Genomic DNA, 17,998 nt, shown 5'->3' on the forward strand with positions numbered 1-17,998 from the left:
CACCTACACATGGTGGCAAGCCCGTGGCAGCCTGGAACTTGCTTCCAGGTTCAAATATGAATAAGATTCTCTGTCCCAGAACTCCCTCCTGAGGCTCCTTGCATTGCACTGGCTCTGATTTGCATCCCTGAACCAATCACTAAGGCCAAGAGATTAGGAGCTGGTGACTGACCTCAACTTCAGGTCCTGCTCCACCTGGGAACTCCAGGCACCCTACCCAAGCACACAGTGGAAGCTGAAGGAAGGCTTGCCGAAAGAGACTTGAAAAATGAACAAATGGATGCTGAGAAGGCAGAGGATATTCACCATAAGAGGCTTGGAAAGCCCTCACTCAGCAACCTGTTTTGCACAGCTGCTTAAGAGAAGCTTAATAGTTTTGAAGCAGGGCAGAACGACAATCCCCCCCAATCACTGACAGTTTCTAGCTACATAATCTGCAGGGGCTGGTGCAAAATAAAAACATAAGGTGTCTCGTTCAAAAGGTGGGGGGGGGGGAATGCTGTTACAGGTACTAAAATAGAAAGCTTTCCCTTTACTCTGTAGTCTCTCAGCTGATCACGGTATCTTTTATTTGCTATGTAATATCCTAAGGGAAACCTAAATTTTACACTGTGAGCATGAATTTTACTGCTTCTCTTTCCTTCATGCAATGTCAGTTTAAATGCAAATAGAAAAGCGTTTCACTCCTCTGCAGAATTACCAAAATTACACAATTTGTATTTTGTAGCTCACATGTGCACCTGCATCTCATTCCTACCAGAACAGTCAAAACGCGGCACAAAACTAGCTCAACTGTCTGTATCTCACTTTTTGAGACCTGCACATTCTACCACACTGTCTACCTCCCACTACTGATGAGTAACGTAGACTGGAAGGAAAAGGAACTCTGGACTGCCCCCACCCTTCTTGTTCCTTCCAATGCATCACCTTCAGCATAAACGGTTGGCTTACAAGGGGAAGTGAGAAAAGAAATGATGGGGCCCTTGGTCGTTTGTGTTTCTTCCAACAACACTGCCTTCTTCCTGCCTTTAAAGCAGGCTCTGGTTTGAATAAGGTAATTAGCCTCCCAAGGCTGCCCGTGTCCCTGCTTACTCAGTCGTGGATGTAAGGTGTTAATCTTATACTCCCTTGGAGGCTTGTTGACTCCCGTGGAGGGTGGGTCCAATGGAATTCTGTGCTCATGGGCATCATAACAGCTACGTGCAAATGAGACAGACAGGAACTGCAGCAGATACGCACTCGATCACGAGTGTCTCCTCTACTCATGCAAACATGTCACTGTCCCATTGGCCTTCATTTACAGAACACAAGTTCAAAGACTAAATTGCTAAGAGTTTCAAGGTGGTGACAGCAGGGCATTTAACCAAGCGCAGAGCCCCTCTGAGAACACGAACTCAGAAGGACAACTGTCCATGAAGCCGGCCCTGACTTCAGGAGACAAGGCAATTGTCATGCTGACACAGATGTTCTCTGTGTTATTGCAGATATTTCAACCCCGTCATCACCACCCGAAACAACAGACTCAAAAAGTAGTAGTTTAAAATAGGCTGGCCGATAGACAGGAAAATAAAAGCTCTATAAAAGCCAATGCTAAACCCTACAACATTGCCTATTTGGCTAATTATATGTTGTTCTGCTCCCTAATGCTCCTTACATTCATCCGAATTGAGACGGTACAGATCGAGCTGTGCCGCGTGTTTGTTTCTCGTGGGTCAATGTCCAGAAACAAATCAAGTGACTCTGTGTACCTTTGTGTAAGAAGTTTGGAAAGGAGACTGGGCTCGTGAATCAAGGCCCCAGGGATCTATCGCTGACAGGTCGTTCACAAAAGAAATGACTCATGTTGAGTGCCTTTGGAACAAATTAGCTTTTATTTATAAAGCACCTCTGTAGCTCTTGCTCAACGCCGGCAACTGTTCTAAACATTTCACAAATGTATTAATCCCCAGGAAAATTCTAAAAGGTAAGAAACCATCATTATGCCAGTCATATAGGTGGTCAAACTAAAGTACAGAGAGATTTATTAACACCTGGCAACATAGCTTGACAATCATCAAGTGGCAACTGTGGTGGTCAAAAAGTTCAAGTTCTAAGAGAATCGATTAGTCCTGTTTTTCCCACCAGGCATAACACAACCCGCCCAGAAGGAGTAACCTTTACTCAGCTGGTCTGAAACTAACAGACCGTTCCTCTGCCCCACTGGCTCCCAGCGCTGACTCTATCTTGTAAGAACCTGGACAGCTCTTAAATATCAGGATGCCCTGGCTCAGCCCAAAGTAGTTGGGACCCTAATGCTGGCAAAATCTGAGGCAAGAGTCCAAACTGAGGTACACATTATCAGAAGTGTCAATATTTCAGTTATAGGGCGCCTGGGTGGCTCAGTCGTTAAGCGTCTGCCTTCGGCTCAGGTCATGATCCCAGGGGTCCTGGGATCGAGCCCCACATCGGGCTCCCTGCTCAGCGGGAAGCCTGCATCCCCCGCTTGTGTTCCTGCTCTCGCTGTCTCTCTCTCTGTCAAATAAATAAATAAAATCTTTTAAAAAAAATATTTCAGTTATAAATTAGAGTAACAAGTTATTCATTCTCAGTGGGGAAAAACTGAGAGCTTTCCCCTAAGGTCAGGAACACAGCAGGGATGTCCACTCCCACCACTGCTGTTCAACACAGTACTAGAAGTCCTGGCCTCAGCTGTCAGACAACAAAAAGAAATAAAAGGCATCCAAAACGGCAAAGAAGACATCAACTCTCATTCTTCACTGATGACATGATACTCTGTGGAAAACCCAAGAGACTGCACCCCAAAATTGCTAGAACTCATACAGGAATTCAGCAAAGTGGCAGGATATAAAATCAACACACAGAAATCAGTTGTATTTCTATACACTAACAATGAGAAAGAAGAAAGAGAAATTAAGGAGTCGATCCCATTTACAATTGCACCCAAAACTGTAAGATACCTAGGAATAAATCTAACCAAAGAGGCAAAGGATCTATACTCAGAAAACTATAGAACACTCATGAAAGAAATTGAGGAAGACACGAAGAAATGGAAAAGCATTCCATGCTCATGGATTGGAAGAACAAATATTGTGAAGACGTCAATGCTACCTAGAGCAAGCTACACATTTAATGCAATCCCTATCAAAATACCATCCACTTTTTTCAAAGAAATGGAACAAATAATCCTAAAATTTGTATGGAACCACAAAAGACCCAGAATACCCAGAGGAATGTTGAAAAAGAAAAGCGAAGCTGGTGGCATCACAATCCCGGACTTCAGGCTTTATTACAAAGCTGTCATCATGAAGACAGTATGGTACTGGCACAAAAACAGACACATAGATCAATGGAACAGAATAGAGAGCCCAGAAATGGACCCTCAACTCTATGGTCAACTTATCTTCGACAAAGCAGGAAAGAATGTCCAATGGAAAAAAGACAGAACAAATGGTGTTGGGAAAATTGGACAGCCACATGCAGAAGAATGAAACTGGACCATTCCCTTACACCACACACAAAAAATAGACTCAAAATGGATGAAAGACCTAAATGTGAGACAGGAATCCATCAAAATCCTAGAGAACACAGGCAGCAACCTCTTCGACCTCAGCCACAGCAACTTCTTCCTAGAAACATCGCCAAAGGCAAGGGAAGCAAGGGCAAAAATGAACTATTGGGACTTCATCAAGATAAAAAGCTTTTGCAGAACAAAAGAAACAGTCAACAAAACCAAAAAAGACAACCGACAGAATGGGAGAAGATATTTGCAAATGACATATCAGATAAAGGGCTAGTATCCAAAATCTATAAAGAACTCACCAAACTCAACACCCAAAGAACAAATAATCCACTCAAAAAATGGGCAGAAGACTGAACAGACATTTCTCCAAAGACGACATACAAATAGCCAACAGACACATGAAAAAATGCTCAACATCACTCAGCATCAGGGAAATCCAAATCAAAACCACAATGAGATACCACCTCACACCAGTCAGAATGGCTAAAATGAACACGCCAACAAACGACAGATGTTGGCGAGCATGCAGAGGAAGGGGACCCATCCTCCGCTGTTGGTGGGAATGCAAGCTGGTGCAGCCACTCTGGAAAACAGTATGGAGGTTCCTCAAACAGTTGAAAATAGAGCTACCCTAGGACCCAGCAATTGCACTACTAGGTATCTACCTCAAAGGTACAAATGTGGTGATCTAAAGGGGCATCTGCACCCCAATGTTCATAGCAGCAATATCCACAATAGCCAAACTTTGGAAAGAGTGGGCTCTCTCTATCAACAGATGAATGGATAAAGAAGTGATATATATATACAATGGAATACTACTCAGCCATCAGAAAAATGGAATCTTGCCATTTGCAATCACGTGGGCGGAACCAGAGGGTACTATGCTAAGTGAAATAAGTCAGTCAGAGAAAGACAATTATCATATGATCTCACTCATATGTGGAATTTAAGAAACAAAACAGAGGATCATAGGGGAAGGGAGGGAAAAATAAGACAAAATCAGAGAGGGAGACAAACCATAAGAGACTCTTAATCATAGGAAACAAACTGAGGGTTGCTGAAGGGGTGGGGGGTAGGGGAATGCGGTAACTGGGGGATGGGCATTAAAAAAGGTATATGATGTAATGAGCACTGGGTATAAGACTGATGCATCATTGAACTCTACCTCTGAAACTAATAATACACTATATGTTAATTAATTGAATTTAAATTTTAAAAGAAAGAAAAAGAGATCACCTAGTAATTAAACTTCAGAACCAGAATTCAAATACATATTTGTAAACTCCAAAAATAAATAAATGAATAATAAAGTAACAAGTCGTTAAATATGTTCTATCCTTCTAGCTTGACAAATACAACCACCCAACAACAAAATGGAAAGAAAACAAAACATCTGTAAAGCAACAGTTTCTCCACACAATTGCAGACAGAACAAATTTGAAGTAAGTTTCATTTTCAGCCAAAGACCGCAATGTGCTCTGGAGCAGGAGTGGGGATAGGCGGGCGGATTGCAGAGAACTTCCACCTGCCTCACTGGGTGGCCTCCTGGCTTCCTCAGCTAATCACCCTCGGGATCCATAGACACTTCCTCTTTTCAGAGAGAACTTGCCTGGAACCAAAGGCTTTAAGTAAGGTTACTATCCCCACTTTGCACATGAGAAACAGAGGCTTGATAAAGGTGAGGAACTCCCAAGATTCTGCACCCATGGTGCAGGGCCAGGATTTGAAATGAGCACTAACTCCAAAACCCATGTTTTTAACTGATTCATTACATCTTCTCCCCTTCCGCTGCCTAAATTACACCCCTTTTATGGGGTCTCTGCAAAGCCAGACTACCTCGGCCAACCTGCCCCAAACCCCCACTGACTGATCTCTCTACCCAGCCCTGAACCCAATGTTGTCTCTGACAACCACACCAGAGTGTGAGCGCCTCAGGAACTCTGGGATCAGCCTCATGGATGGTAAGGAAATCAAAGAAATCAACTTCCAGATTCTCAAAGTTCATCTATGCTCTTTCTAAATCTGATAATGAGCACATTCCTGGTGCCCAGAGGTGCTCCAAGCTCCCTGCTCACTCTCCTCTCCCCAATTGCATAATCACCCTCTCCCACTCTACAGAAGCCCACCTCTCCTCACCCCGAATCTCACCACAGCACACTGTCCCCAAGCCCAAACATTCCTGGGGCACCACACAAAGGACCATCAGAAATGGAAGTGTTCAGAAAACAAAGGATCCTAACTTCGGGAACAGAGCCCTCCAAAGAGTCCAGCGGCTTCTGAGTCTTTGCTTGCAAAAATATTACAGCAGGAACAACTGAGTTGTCAGCTCACAGATTAGAAATAAATTTTCTGACAAATCACCACGTGATTTCTGGCACATAACTCAAGAGTTTAAATAACTGAGTGACACTGCTGTACCAAAACTCTTTTTATTTCTATCAATTTATTCATGTGTGAACAAGGTTTCTCCAAACTTATATCTATAAAAAATGAAAAATAAGAACAGAATGAATGTTGAACTCTGCATCATTATGGTAATAAGTGACTTCCTCCTTTTGAATGGCCTTTTTAAAAAGCCCTATTCATCATATTAAGAGATGCAGTCCAATAAAATGTTACTTTTTATGCAAAATAATTACTTCTCACATTTTATGAGAATTACTGTTATGTGGACCAATTATATTAATAATAACTAAATTATAAATTCAATCCAGAAGAATTTTTTTAAGCCCTAAAAGCCTTAGGGTTCCAGGAAGCCATGTTTTGGCTTCAATGTATCTATATTTATTTACAGAGAATCATGATAAAATGGTCAATAAAAGTTTTTAAAGCCCAAAAATATGTCATTAGAATAAAATTCTCTGTGGAAATAAAAAAAGAAATTATAAACTTGGAGAGAAAAGGGGGACAATGTAAAACTTACGGAAGAATTTTTTTTCATCCATTCTTTTTTTCTTTTCAAAAATTTTTATTGTTATGTTAATCACCATACATGACATCATTAGTTTTTGATGTAGCGTTCCATGATTCATTGTGCATAACACCCAGTGCTCCACGCAGAATGTGCCCTCTTTAATACCCATCACCAGGCTAACCCATCCCCCCACCCCCCTCCCCTCTAGAACCCTCAGTTTGTTTTTCAGAGTCTATCATCTCTCATGGTTTGTCTCCCCTTCCGATTTCCCCCGAAATCATCCATTCTTAAATGAATAACGGTGGGTATCAACTTGCTATGGTGTTTAGATTCTACTGGATATAATTTTTTTAAATATGTAAACTTTCTCTTATTGTAAAACATCAATATTCATAATATGCCAAAGGCAATATTCTTTGCAACTACTTAAACTTACAAAGAAAAATTTGAATGTCAACCTCAAAATGTATAAAGGGAATTTAGAGTGTTTCAAAATACTTTTAGGGGGGTATGCACGCAAAAAAACTATTCAAGCCGTTAGCCGGTGTCATTCGCCAATCCCCACCACCGTGACACTTGGTTTCAGCGCTATTCCACTGCTGTCTTGTTTGAATTTCCTCATGGCAGCCTTGTCTCCCCAACTCGACTTAAAGCAAAGAGCCACACACTTTTCTGTGTCTTCATCCCCAGCACAGAATGAAGCTGAGCCCAGACTCAAAAGGCTCTCCATCTACCCCCTTTAACTCAAGAATGAAAACCTGAATGGCTCCATTTTCTCACCTGTAAAACAGGGTCAAGGCCATACACCTACTGTATCTATGTTACAGGATTTTTATGAGGCTCAAATAGAATAATCTTTCCTCCTAGTTTTAACTCCAATTTTTCAAGTATTGCCTTGCAACCTGTTTGCTTGCTCTGAGCTCACAAACACCCCCCAAAAAAAGAATAAAAATGCTCCCCACAAGACAAAATCCATGTCCCTCACCACCACCACCCCCAAACAAGTGAGCCTCTTCCATCTTTCTTGTCCAATGAGCCAAATATGGCCTAAAATTCCTTCACAAAACCCACAGCTCTCTAAGTCACCACCAACTGATCTTCAAGGCCACTTTCCCTCTGATGTGTTTATTGATTATTGCATGTTGGGTGTATGTATTACTGAGCTTTTGATGGCACCTCCCTCCCAGGAGCTCAGAGGTCCCATAGCAGAGCCCTCTGTTGTAGAGACTCACACTTAACTGCAGCATTTGTCTGGAGAGTTAGGAAGGCATGTGGGCTGGGAGGAGAACTACAGGTCTATGCCCCACCCTCCCCTCTCCAAAAGAGAAGCCAGAAAATGTATCCACCTGGTTGCAGACTCTGCAGTGTCTCTGTTCCATTTGCGACATCCCCTGCAGAGCCTGCCAGTAATGTCTCAGAACAGGGTTTGCTTCAAGAATTTAAGTAGGAGAGGGGCGCCTGGGTGGCTCAGTCATTAAGCGTCTGCCTTCAGCTCAGGTCATGATCCCCGGGTCCTGAGATCGAGCCCTGCATCGGGCTCCCTGCTCAACAGGAAGTCTGCTTCTCCCTCTCCCACTCCCCCTGCTTGTGTTCCTGCTCTCGCTGTGTCTCTCTCTCTCTGTCAAATAAACAAATAAAATCTTTAAAAAAAAAAAAAGAATTTAAGTAGGAGAGAATCCACTACTCTGCCTGTGGCCTCTGTGTGCAAGAGGCTTATTTTATTAACAAAAAGACTGTCTCAAGCTGGGAAGCCCTGGGAAGGCAGACAAGAGAAGCAGAGTGACTCAATCAATAAGCCAGGGAAAGAGTCTTGGCAATTGCTCTCAGTCACCCAGAGAATGAAGACACACCAACCTGAGTCCCAGGAAGGTAAAGCCACTACAGTTCTGGGACTCATCCTCAAGCCCACAGCCGCCATGCACAGGTAAAAGTCAATACAGTCTTGGGCTTGAAAACCAAATCTGCCACACCTCAATATAACTCCATTTCTCTGTCCTGATGGTGAAGAACAAGGCTGTACCATCCCTTCCCACATGGCCTCACTATCTGCAAACGTGCCCATGCATACAGAGTCCAGATGGACTTACACACTGGGATCTACTGGGCTTGGTGTCTTAGTTCTAATCAATATAGATGCCACAGGATGGAGATGCCTGGGTGGCTCAGTCGGTTAAGCGTCTGCCTTCAGCTCAGGTCATGATCTCAGGGTCCTGGGATCGGGCCCCGCATCGGGCTCCCTGCTCAGTGGGGAGCCTGCTTCTCCCTCTGCCTGCCGCTCCCCCTGCTTGTGCACTCTCTGTCTCTCTGACAAATAAGTATTTTTTTTAAATAAATGTTAAAAAAAAAAAAAAGCAGCAGCCACAGGATGGAGAGCAGTAAAGAGCCCTCCAGGATCACCTGGGAAGCTACCAGTCATTGTTAGAAGCAACATTGTCGGTTACACTGCAGCAAGTTGTCTCTGATACTCAGACCATGAGCCTCCCAAGGCCACTTCCTCGGAAGGCAGGGAAGAAACTCAAGGGTTCCTACGTTGGAGGGAATTGGCTCCTCCATAACAGATACTAATCTCAGTACCCAAGACAAAGCAGTGAGCCACAGACAAAAACCCTAGTGGGGGACAAATAATAAACAAAAAAATAAAATAAAACATATTCTATATCCAATAGTAAAAAGAGACAAGAAGAGAAGGGTCTGAATAGGGAGCATGTACACCGCAGTCTGAGATAGTAAGGTGAGGTCACCTCACTGAGAGGGTGACCTATGAGTTCAGACTTGAAGGGAATGAGGAAAGGAGTTATGCAGCGACCTAGGAAGAGAGCAGTCTGGACAGGAAGAACAGCAAGTGTGAAGGCCCCAAATTAAAACCTTTCATGAATCTCCTGGTCACAAAACTTAACACAGCATCATCAAGTGAGTCCATCTTCCTTTCTCAAGTCCTATAGTATGCTTATTTGTTGTTTTGCAAGAAGATAAGGTATCCTCACTCCAATGGCAGATGTTTGCTCCACTACTAAGAAATGTACCCCAGGAACCCTCCTACACTGTTGGTGGGAATGCAAGCTGGTGCAACCCCTCTGGAAAACAGTATGGAGGTTCCTCAAACAGTTGAAATTAGAGCTACCATTCGATCCAGCAATTGCACTACTGGGTATTTACCCCAAAGATACAAATGTAGGGACCCGAAGGGGTACATGCACCCCAATGTTTATAGCAGCAATGTCCACAATAGCCAAACTGTGGAAAGAGCCAAGATGTCCATCGACAGATGAATGGATAAAGAAGATGTGGTATATATACACAATGGAATATTATGCAGCCATCAAAAGAAATGAGATCTTGCCATTTGCAACGACGTGGATGGAACTGGAGGGTGTTATGCTGAGTGAAATAAGTCAATCAGAGAAAGACATGTATCACATGACCTCACTGATATGAGGAATTCTTAATCTCAGGAACAAACTGAGGGTTGCTGGAGTGGTCGGGGGTGGGAGGGATGGGGTGGCTGGGTGATAGACATTGGGGAAGATATGTGCTACGGTGAGCGCTGTGAATTGTGCAAGACTGTTGAATCACGGATCTGTACTTCTGAAACAACGCAACATATTTTGAGAAAAAAAAGAAAAGAAAAAGAAGAAGATAGCAGGAGAGGAAGAATGAAGGGGAGTAAGTCAGAGGGGGAGAGGAACCATGAGAGATGATGGACTCTGAAAAACAAACTGAGGGTTCTAGAGGGGAGGAGGGTGGGGGGATGGGTTAGCCTGGTGATGCGTATTAAAGAGGGCACATTCTGCATGGAGCACTGGGTGTTATGAACAAACAATGAATCATGGAACCCTACACCAAAACAAATTATGTAATATATGGTGATTAACATAACAATAAAAAATTTTTAAAAAAAAGAAATGTACCCCAGCTGCTCAAGGTCCAAGCCTTTCTGTGGGTCTAGTAACTTTTCACTTTGATGCCAAATTATGATGCTGTTTTGAAGACATTTTTAAATGGCAACTAGACCTATGGTAACAACAATGCTCATCACTCAACTGACAACTATATTAGCAGTTAAGACCAAATTCACACACACTCTTGACAATGACAACCACGTCACACCGGTCATCCGGTTGGAAGCAATCTTAAAACACCAGTTCAAGACTGCAAGACTCATGTTTTCAGAGATTTTGAAATATGATATGAGTGATTAACAAGGTGATTGAAAAAAAGATTAATATACAAAAGCCAGCTCTGTTCTCAAAAGCAAAAACCTGGAAGCAACCCAAATGATTGGCCACCAACTAGACAGCGGATGAGTAAACCATGGCGTATTTGCACAATGAGATAGTAGATTAAAGTAAAAATCTATCCACTGCAGCAACAGGAAGTAATATGCACAAAGCATGGCATAAGTAAATGAAAAACATCCAAAAAAATTGCATAAGGCATGATACCCTTTGTATGAAATTTAAAATATACTCAAGAGTATATATAAATACAACAAAACTGCACAAAAAGAGAGAAAGGAAGTAATCACAAGTAGCACAAGATTCAGAGATGGTTACCTTGGGTGCAAGGAGACAAAGGAATAGGTTGACGGGGGGACCGTGTGGTTAAAGGAGGCCACAATCTTATCCTCTGAGTCAACAAATACATATTTAAGATATGAGGGCAAGTACCACCTTGTTAGTCTTCACAGCCACCATAGTGCCTATCTGTGTCTCCAAGGGCAAAGGTGGCAGTAAGAAAAAGAAGGCAAAACCCAGCTTCTCTATTTAGGACCAAGAATAGCGAAAGAAAATCAAAATAGACAAGAGAAAACTGAACACTTTCTCCAAAGGAGACAGTCTAAACAACTTCCTACAGTGAAGAGACACATGGCACTATCACTATGACCAGAAGACAAATTCAGGCTCCGGATCTTTCTGCCTTGTTGGCATAGAAGGCATCCTCTTTGATAGGGAAGCTCATAAAGAAGATCACGTAGATTATTACTAATAACACTAAACAGCTGTAAAATGGGGATAATAATGTCACTGACTTCACAAACTCATTGTGTAGATCAACTGAGATAAATGTTTATTACTGGCTTAGCACAGTATCTGGCAACCAGGACATCAACAAAAGACAACTGCTTTAATTGGATGGACGCGACTCCCAAGTCCCAGCCAAGTACAACCTCCCCCAGCCATGGAAAAAGGCAACATTCTCTTCCCCAAGGAGTTCTGCTAAATTCTTTCATACAAACACAAAGACAGGAAAAAGTATTTCCACTGGAGCTGGCTCACTATGAAAAAAAAAAAAAATGAGGTTCTTTTCTAATTAAGTGACTGCAAGAGAGATGCTTCCTCTGAAACCTACTGCTTTTGCTCAGCCAGCACTAGCTTTCAATGAGTGTAGCTGCACAGAAAAAAAAATTAAAACCCTGAAATGTCACAAAGGAAAGTCATCCCATTTATAAAGTGACAAGGCTTTGGGGGGAGAATTTCATCAAAACTAAAGATAAGGGTATCATACCCATCAGGATCCAGGCATACTCGAGTTGGGTGATTTCAAGAAGATTTAATAAAAGACCCATGTGCAAAGGTTAGGGAAATCACAAGGGTTAGGAAATGCCCCAGCTCTAAAGGGAATGCACAGATACACCTTGAATCCTCAAGGAACAGGAGGAAAGAACAGTTATCACAACTTGGAAGCAGAACTCCATGTGGAGAGGGCTGCCAAATGCCTACCTGGAGCCATATTCTTTAGCCAAGGAATGCAGCCATCCCAAGTCAAACCTGCAGGGAAGGAGCCAGGGGAACAGACACTGACCTCATTCCTCACTCTCAGCCCTCCCTCCAGTTCTCTGCTGTGGATTTTTATTGGTCACAGACAACCTGAAACCAGAGGGAAGGGAGCCCACTGATGAGAGAAAGCAAGGTGGATCCGGATGGAAAACGGATCCGGAAGGGCAAATAAAATATACTGAACATATATATTGGATGTTCTTCAGTGCCTGCCCATCTCAATCCCAGTTAGCTCATCTTTCTATTTAACTGACTTCCTATTTGCTCATTTTCTCTGGCTGTTGACTCTGCCACTTGATGAGTGTAATCAAAATCCCAAGAGTTTAAGAGAAAATGCACAAAGATTATATTGGCAAGAGTTGTTATATTTGAGGGGAAAAATAGGGGACAACTGACCTACCCAGAGTAGGGAAAGGAATAATAAGGTCAATTCTCATACATATACTGGGTGACTATTATCAACCTCTAAAAATAGTGGTTCTAAAGTATGATAGGTTGAAAATGTTTAGGACCTAATGTAAGTGAAAAATGAGGACACCAAATAGGCCATATATATTATGGTTCTGCCTGTGTAAAATTAAGCAATCTATGTTTAGAAGAAAATATACCAAAATGTTAGCATGTTTGTGTTTCAGTGGTAAAACTTGGGTATTTTTTCTGCTTTACTTTATTTCTGAAATGTCTTTTAAGAGCATCTAGTACTTCCAAGAGAACAACAAAAAAATACTGGTGGAAAAAACCAGCCAAGGTGGGGGCGGAGCAAGATGGCGGAGGAGTAGGAGACCTAGATTTTGTCTGGTCTCAGGAATTCAGCTGAATAGGGATCAAACCATTCTGAACACCTACGAACTCAACAGGAGATCGAACAGGAGAGTAGCAAAAACTCTCTGAACAGAGAAGCGACCACTTACTGGAAGGTAGGACGTGCGGAGAAGTGAATCCGAGGCGATATTCGGGAGGATAGACAGCGGGGGAGGGGGCCTCCGTCGGCCGCTTCTGGCAAGTGCTAGAGCCGCCGAGCACAAAATCGGACCTTTTAAAAGTTGGCTCGGGGGAGGGACATCGCTGCAGTGGCTAAGCGGGGGGTGGAATCCTCCCGGGACAGTGTGGTCTCAGGACCCTTGGGGTCACAGAGAGACCGGGGGTGCCTGAGTGCGGCAGAGCTCCCAGGGATCGGAGCGGGGAAGCCGGCTGCAGAGACGGAGCCGAGGCGCGGGCTCTCAGCTCGGGGTTGCCGTAGACTGTGATCTGCGGCCCAGTCGGGGCACTGCTCCTCCAGCAGGGACCCAACAAGCAGCAGATCCGGGGAGACTCCCCTTCCTTCCCGCGGAGGAGCGGTGCGGGAACGCACTGCAGGGATCTGCTGGGTTTGGAGACTCCGAGCGGGGTCGGGTGCCAGAGATAGCAACGCTCGGTCACAGGCCGGGTGAGCACGGAGAGCGGCCGGAGACCGGGGACACGGGAGTGACTGCTTTTCTCTGGGGGCGCACTGAGGAGCGGGGCCCCGAGTTCTCGGCTACTCCGGGCGGAGACTGGGAGGCCGCCATTTTCGCCCTGGTCCTCCAAAGCTGTACCGAGAGCTTGCAGGGAACAAAAGCTCCTGAGAGCAAACTGGAGCAGCTTCCTTAGCCCGGACCGACAAGGGCGGGGCAATTCCGCCTCCGGCAAAGACATTTGGAAACCACAGCCACAGGCCCCTCCCCCAGAAGATCAACACAAACAGCCAGCAAGCCAAGACCAAGTTGATCGATCAAGGAGAATAGGAGAACTCCAGCGCTAGGGGAATACTGCACATAGATTCATGGCTTTTTTTTTTTTTTTTTTTTAACCATGATTCATTATTTCATCAAAGTTAATTTTTGTTGACTTTTTTTTATTTTTCTTTTTCCCTTTTTCAACCAACATCTTATAAATCCCTTTTTTTAAAAAAAAACATTTTTTATTTTTTTTTCATTTTTAGAGTCATATTTTATCCCTTCATAGTAGTTATCCTTGTTTTTGGCATATATATATAAGTTGTTCTCTCTTTAAAATTTTGAGGTACAGTTTCTTCTAACAGATCAAAATATACCCTAAACCACTAGTGTATGGCTTGGTTCTAGTCTCCTGCCTGATCACATTCTCTCCCTTTTTCCTTTTTTTTTTCCTTAAATCTTCTTTCTTTTTTCAAACAACTTATCTTACCAAGTCATTTTATAAAATCTTTTATAATTTTCATCTTTACAGTCATCTTCCATCCCTTCATTGTATCAACCCTTATTTTGTACATATATGTCTTTCTTCCTTTAAAATTTTAGGAGGCACTTTTTTCTAACAGACCAAAATACGCCCAAAATCTAGTGTGTGGCACTGATCTATGCACTAGCCTGATCATATTTGATCATATTCTGCCTTTTTTGAATTGTTTTGTTTTTATCTTTTTTTCTTTTTTTTTTCTTTTTCTCTTTCTTTTTTCTTTCTTTCCCTTTCTTTTCCCCTGGTTTCAGGTCTTTTCTGATTTGTATACAGTATATTTGCTGGGGACGTTGTAAACCTCTTAGCCTTTTGTTCTCTCATTCATCTATTCTCCTCTGGACAAAATGACAAGACGAAAGAAATCACCTCAGCAAAAAGAACAAGAGGTAGTACCGTCAGCCAGGGACCTACTCAATACGGACATTAGTACGATGTCGGACCTAGAGTTCAGAATCATGACTTTAAAGATACTAGCTGGGCTTGAAAAAAGCGTGGAAGTTATTAGAGAAACCCTTTCTGGAGAAATAAAAGAACTAAAATCTAACCAAATCGAAATCAAAAAGGCTATTGATGAGGTGCAATCAAAAACAGGGGCACTAAATGCTAGGATAAATGAGGCAGAAGAGAGAATCAGCGATATAGAAGACCAAATGATGGAAAATAAAGAGGCTGAGAAAAAGAGAGAGAAACAACTACAGGATCACGAGGGCAGAATTCGAGAGATAAGTGATACGATAAGACGAAACAACATTAGAATAATTGGGATCCCAGAAGAAGAAGAGAGAGAGAGAGGGGCAGAAGGTATATTGGAGCAAATTATAGCACAGAACTTACCTAATGTGAGGAAGGAAACAGGCATTAAAATCCAGGAGGCACAGAGAACCCCTCTCAAAATCAATAAAAATAGGTCAACACCCCGACATCTAATAGTAAAACTTACGAGTCTCAGAGACAAAGAGAAAATCCTGAAAGCAGCTCGGGAGAAGAGATATGTAACCTACAATGGTAGAAATATTAGATTGGCAACAGACCTATCCACAGAGACCTGGCAGGCCAGAAAGGACTGGCAAGATATCTTCAGAGCACTAAACGAGAAAAATATGCAGCCAAGAATACTATATCCAGCTAGGCTGTCATTGAAAATAGAAGGAGAGATAAAAAGCTTCCAGAACAAACAAAAACTAAAGGAATTTGCAAACACAAAACCAGCCCTCCAAGAAATATTGAGAGGGGTCCTCTAAGCAAAGAGAGAACCTAAAAGCAGCAAAGAGCAGAAACGAACACAGACAACAGACAGTTAACAGTCACCTTACAGGTAATACAATGGCACTAAATTCATACCTTTCAATAGTTACCCTGAATGTAAATGGGCTAAATGCCCCAATCAAAAGACACAGGCTATCAGATTGGATTAAAAAACAAGACCCATCAATATGCTGTCTGCAAGAGACTCATTTTACACCCAAAGACACCCCCAGATTGAAAGTGAGGGGGTGGAAAACCATTTACCATGCTAATGGACACCAAAAGAAAGCTGGGGTGGCAATCCTTATATCAGACAAACTAGATTTTAAAACAAAGACTGTAATAAGAGATGAGGAAGGACACTATATCCTACTTAAAGGGTCTATCCAACAAGAAGATCTAACAGTTGTAAATATCTATGCCCCGAACATGGGAGCAGCCAATTATATAAGGCAATTAATAACAAAAGCAAAGAAACACATTGACAACAATACAATAATAGTGGGGGACTTTAACACCCCCCTGACTGAAATGGACAGATCATCTAAGCAAAAGATCAACAAGGAAATAAAGACTTTAAATGACACACTGGACCAAATGGACTTCACAGACATATTCAGAACATTCCATCCCAAAGCAACGGAATACACATTCTTCTCTAGTGCCCATGGAACATTCTCCAGAATTGATCACATCCTAGGTCACAAATCAGGTCTCAATCGGTACCAAAAGATTGGGATCATTCCCTGCATATTTTCAGACCACAATGCTTTGAAACTAGAACTCAACCACAAGAGGAAAGTCGGAAAGAACTCAAATACATGGAGGCTAAAGAGCATCCTACTAAAGAATGAATGGGTCAACCAAGAAATTAAAGAAGAATTAAAAAAATTCATGGAAACCAATGAAAATGAAAACACAACTGTTCAAAATCTTTGGGATACAGCAAAGGCAGTCCTGAGAGGAAAGTATATAGCAATACAAGCCTTTCTCAAGAAACAAGAAAGGTCTCAAATACACAACCTAACCCTACACCTAAAGGAGCTGGAGAAAGAACAGCAAAGAAAGCCTAAACCCAGCAGGAGAAGAGAAATCATAAAGATCAGAGCAGAAATCGATGAACTAGAAACCAAAAGAACAGTAGAACAGATCAACGAAACTAGGAGCTGGTTCTTTGAAAGAATTAACAAGATTGATAAACCCCTGGCCAGACTGATCAAAAAGAAAAGAGAAATGACCCAAATCAACAAAATCATGAATGAAAGAGGAGAGATCACAAGCAACACCAAAGAAATACAAACAATTATAAGAACATATTATGAGCAACTCTATGCCAGCAAATTAGATAACCTGGAAGAAATGGGTGCATTCCTAGAGATGTATCAACTACCAAAATTGAACCAGGAAGAAATAGAAAACCTGAACAGACCTATAACCACTAAGGAAATTGAAACAGTCATCAAAAATCTCCCAAGAAACAAAAGCCCAGGGCCAGATGGCTTCCCAGGGGAATTCTATCAGACATTTCAAGAAGAATTAATACCTATTCTCCTGAAACTGTTCCAAAAAATAGAAATGGAAGGGAAACTTCCAAACTCATTTTATGAGGCCAGCATTACCTTGATCCCAAAACCAGACAAAGACCCCATCAAAAAAGAGAATTACAGACCAATATCCTTGATGAACATGGATGCAAAAATTCTCACCAAAATACTAGCCAATAGGATCCAACAGTACATTAAAAGGATTATTCACCACGACCAAGTGGGATTTATTCCTGGGCTGCAAGGCTGGTTCAACATCCGCAAATCAATCAACGTGATACAATACATTAACAAAAGAAAGAACAAGAATCATATGATCCTCTCAATAGATGCAGAAAAAGCATTTGACAAAGTACAACATCCTTTCTTGATCAAAACTCTTCAGAGTATAGGGATAGAGGGTACATACCTCAATATCATAAAAGCCATCTATGAAAAACCTACAGCGAATATCATTCTCAATGGGGAAAAGTGGAGAGCTTTTCCCCTAAGGTCAGGAACGCGGCAGGGATGTCCACTCTCACCACTGCTATTCAACATAGTATTAGAAGTCCTAGCCACAGCAATCAGACAACAAAAAGAAATCAAAGGCATCCAAATCGGCAAAGAGGAAGTCAAACTCTCACTCTTTGCAGATGATATGATACTGTATGTGGAAAACCCAAAAGACTCCACCCCAAAACTGCTAGAACTCATACAGGAATTCAGTAAAGTAGCAGGATATAAAATCAATGCACAGAAATCAGTGGCATTCCTATACACC

The sequence above is a fragment of the Zalophus californianus genome, chromosome 8 (assembly GCF_009762305.2).
Source record: "Zalophus californianus isolate mZalCal1 chromosome 8, mZalCal1.pri.v2, whole genome shotgun sequence".
Taxonomy (NCBI): domain Eukaryota; kingdom Metazoa; phylum Chordata; class Mammalia; order Carnivora; family Otariidae; genus Zalophus; species Zalophus californianus.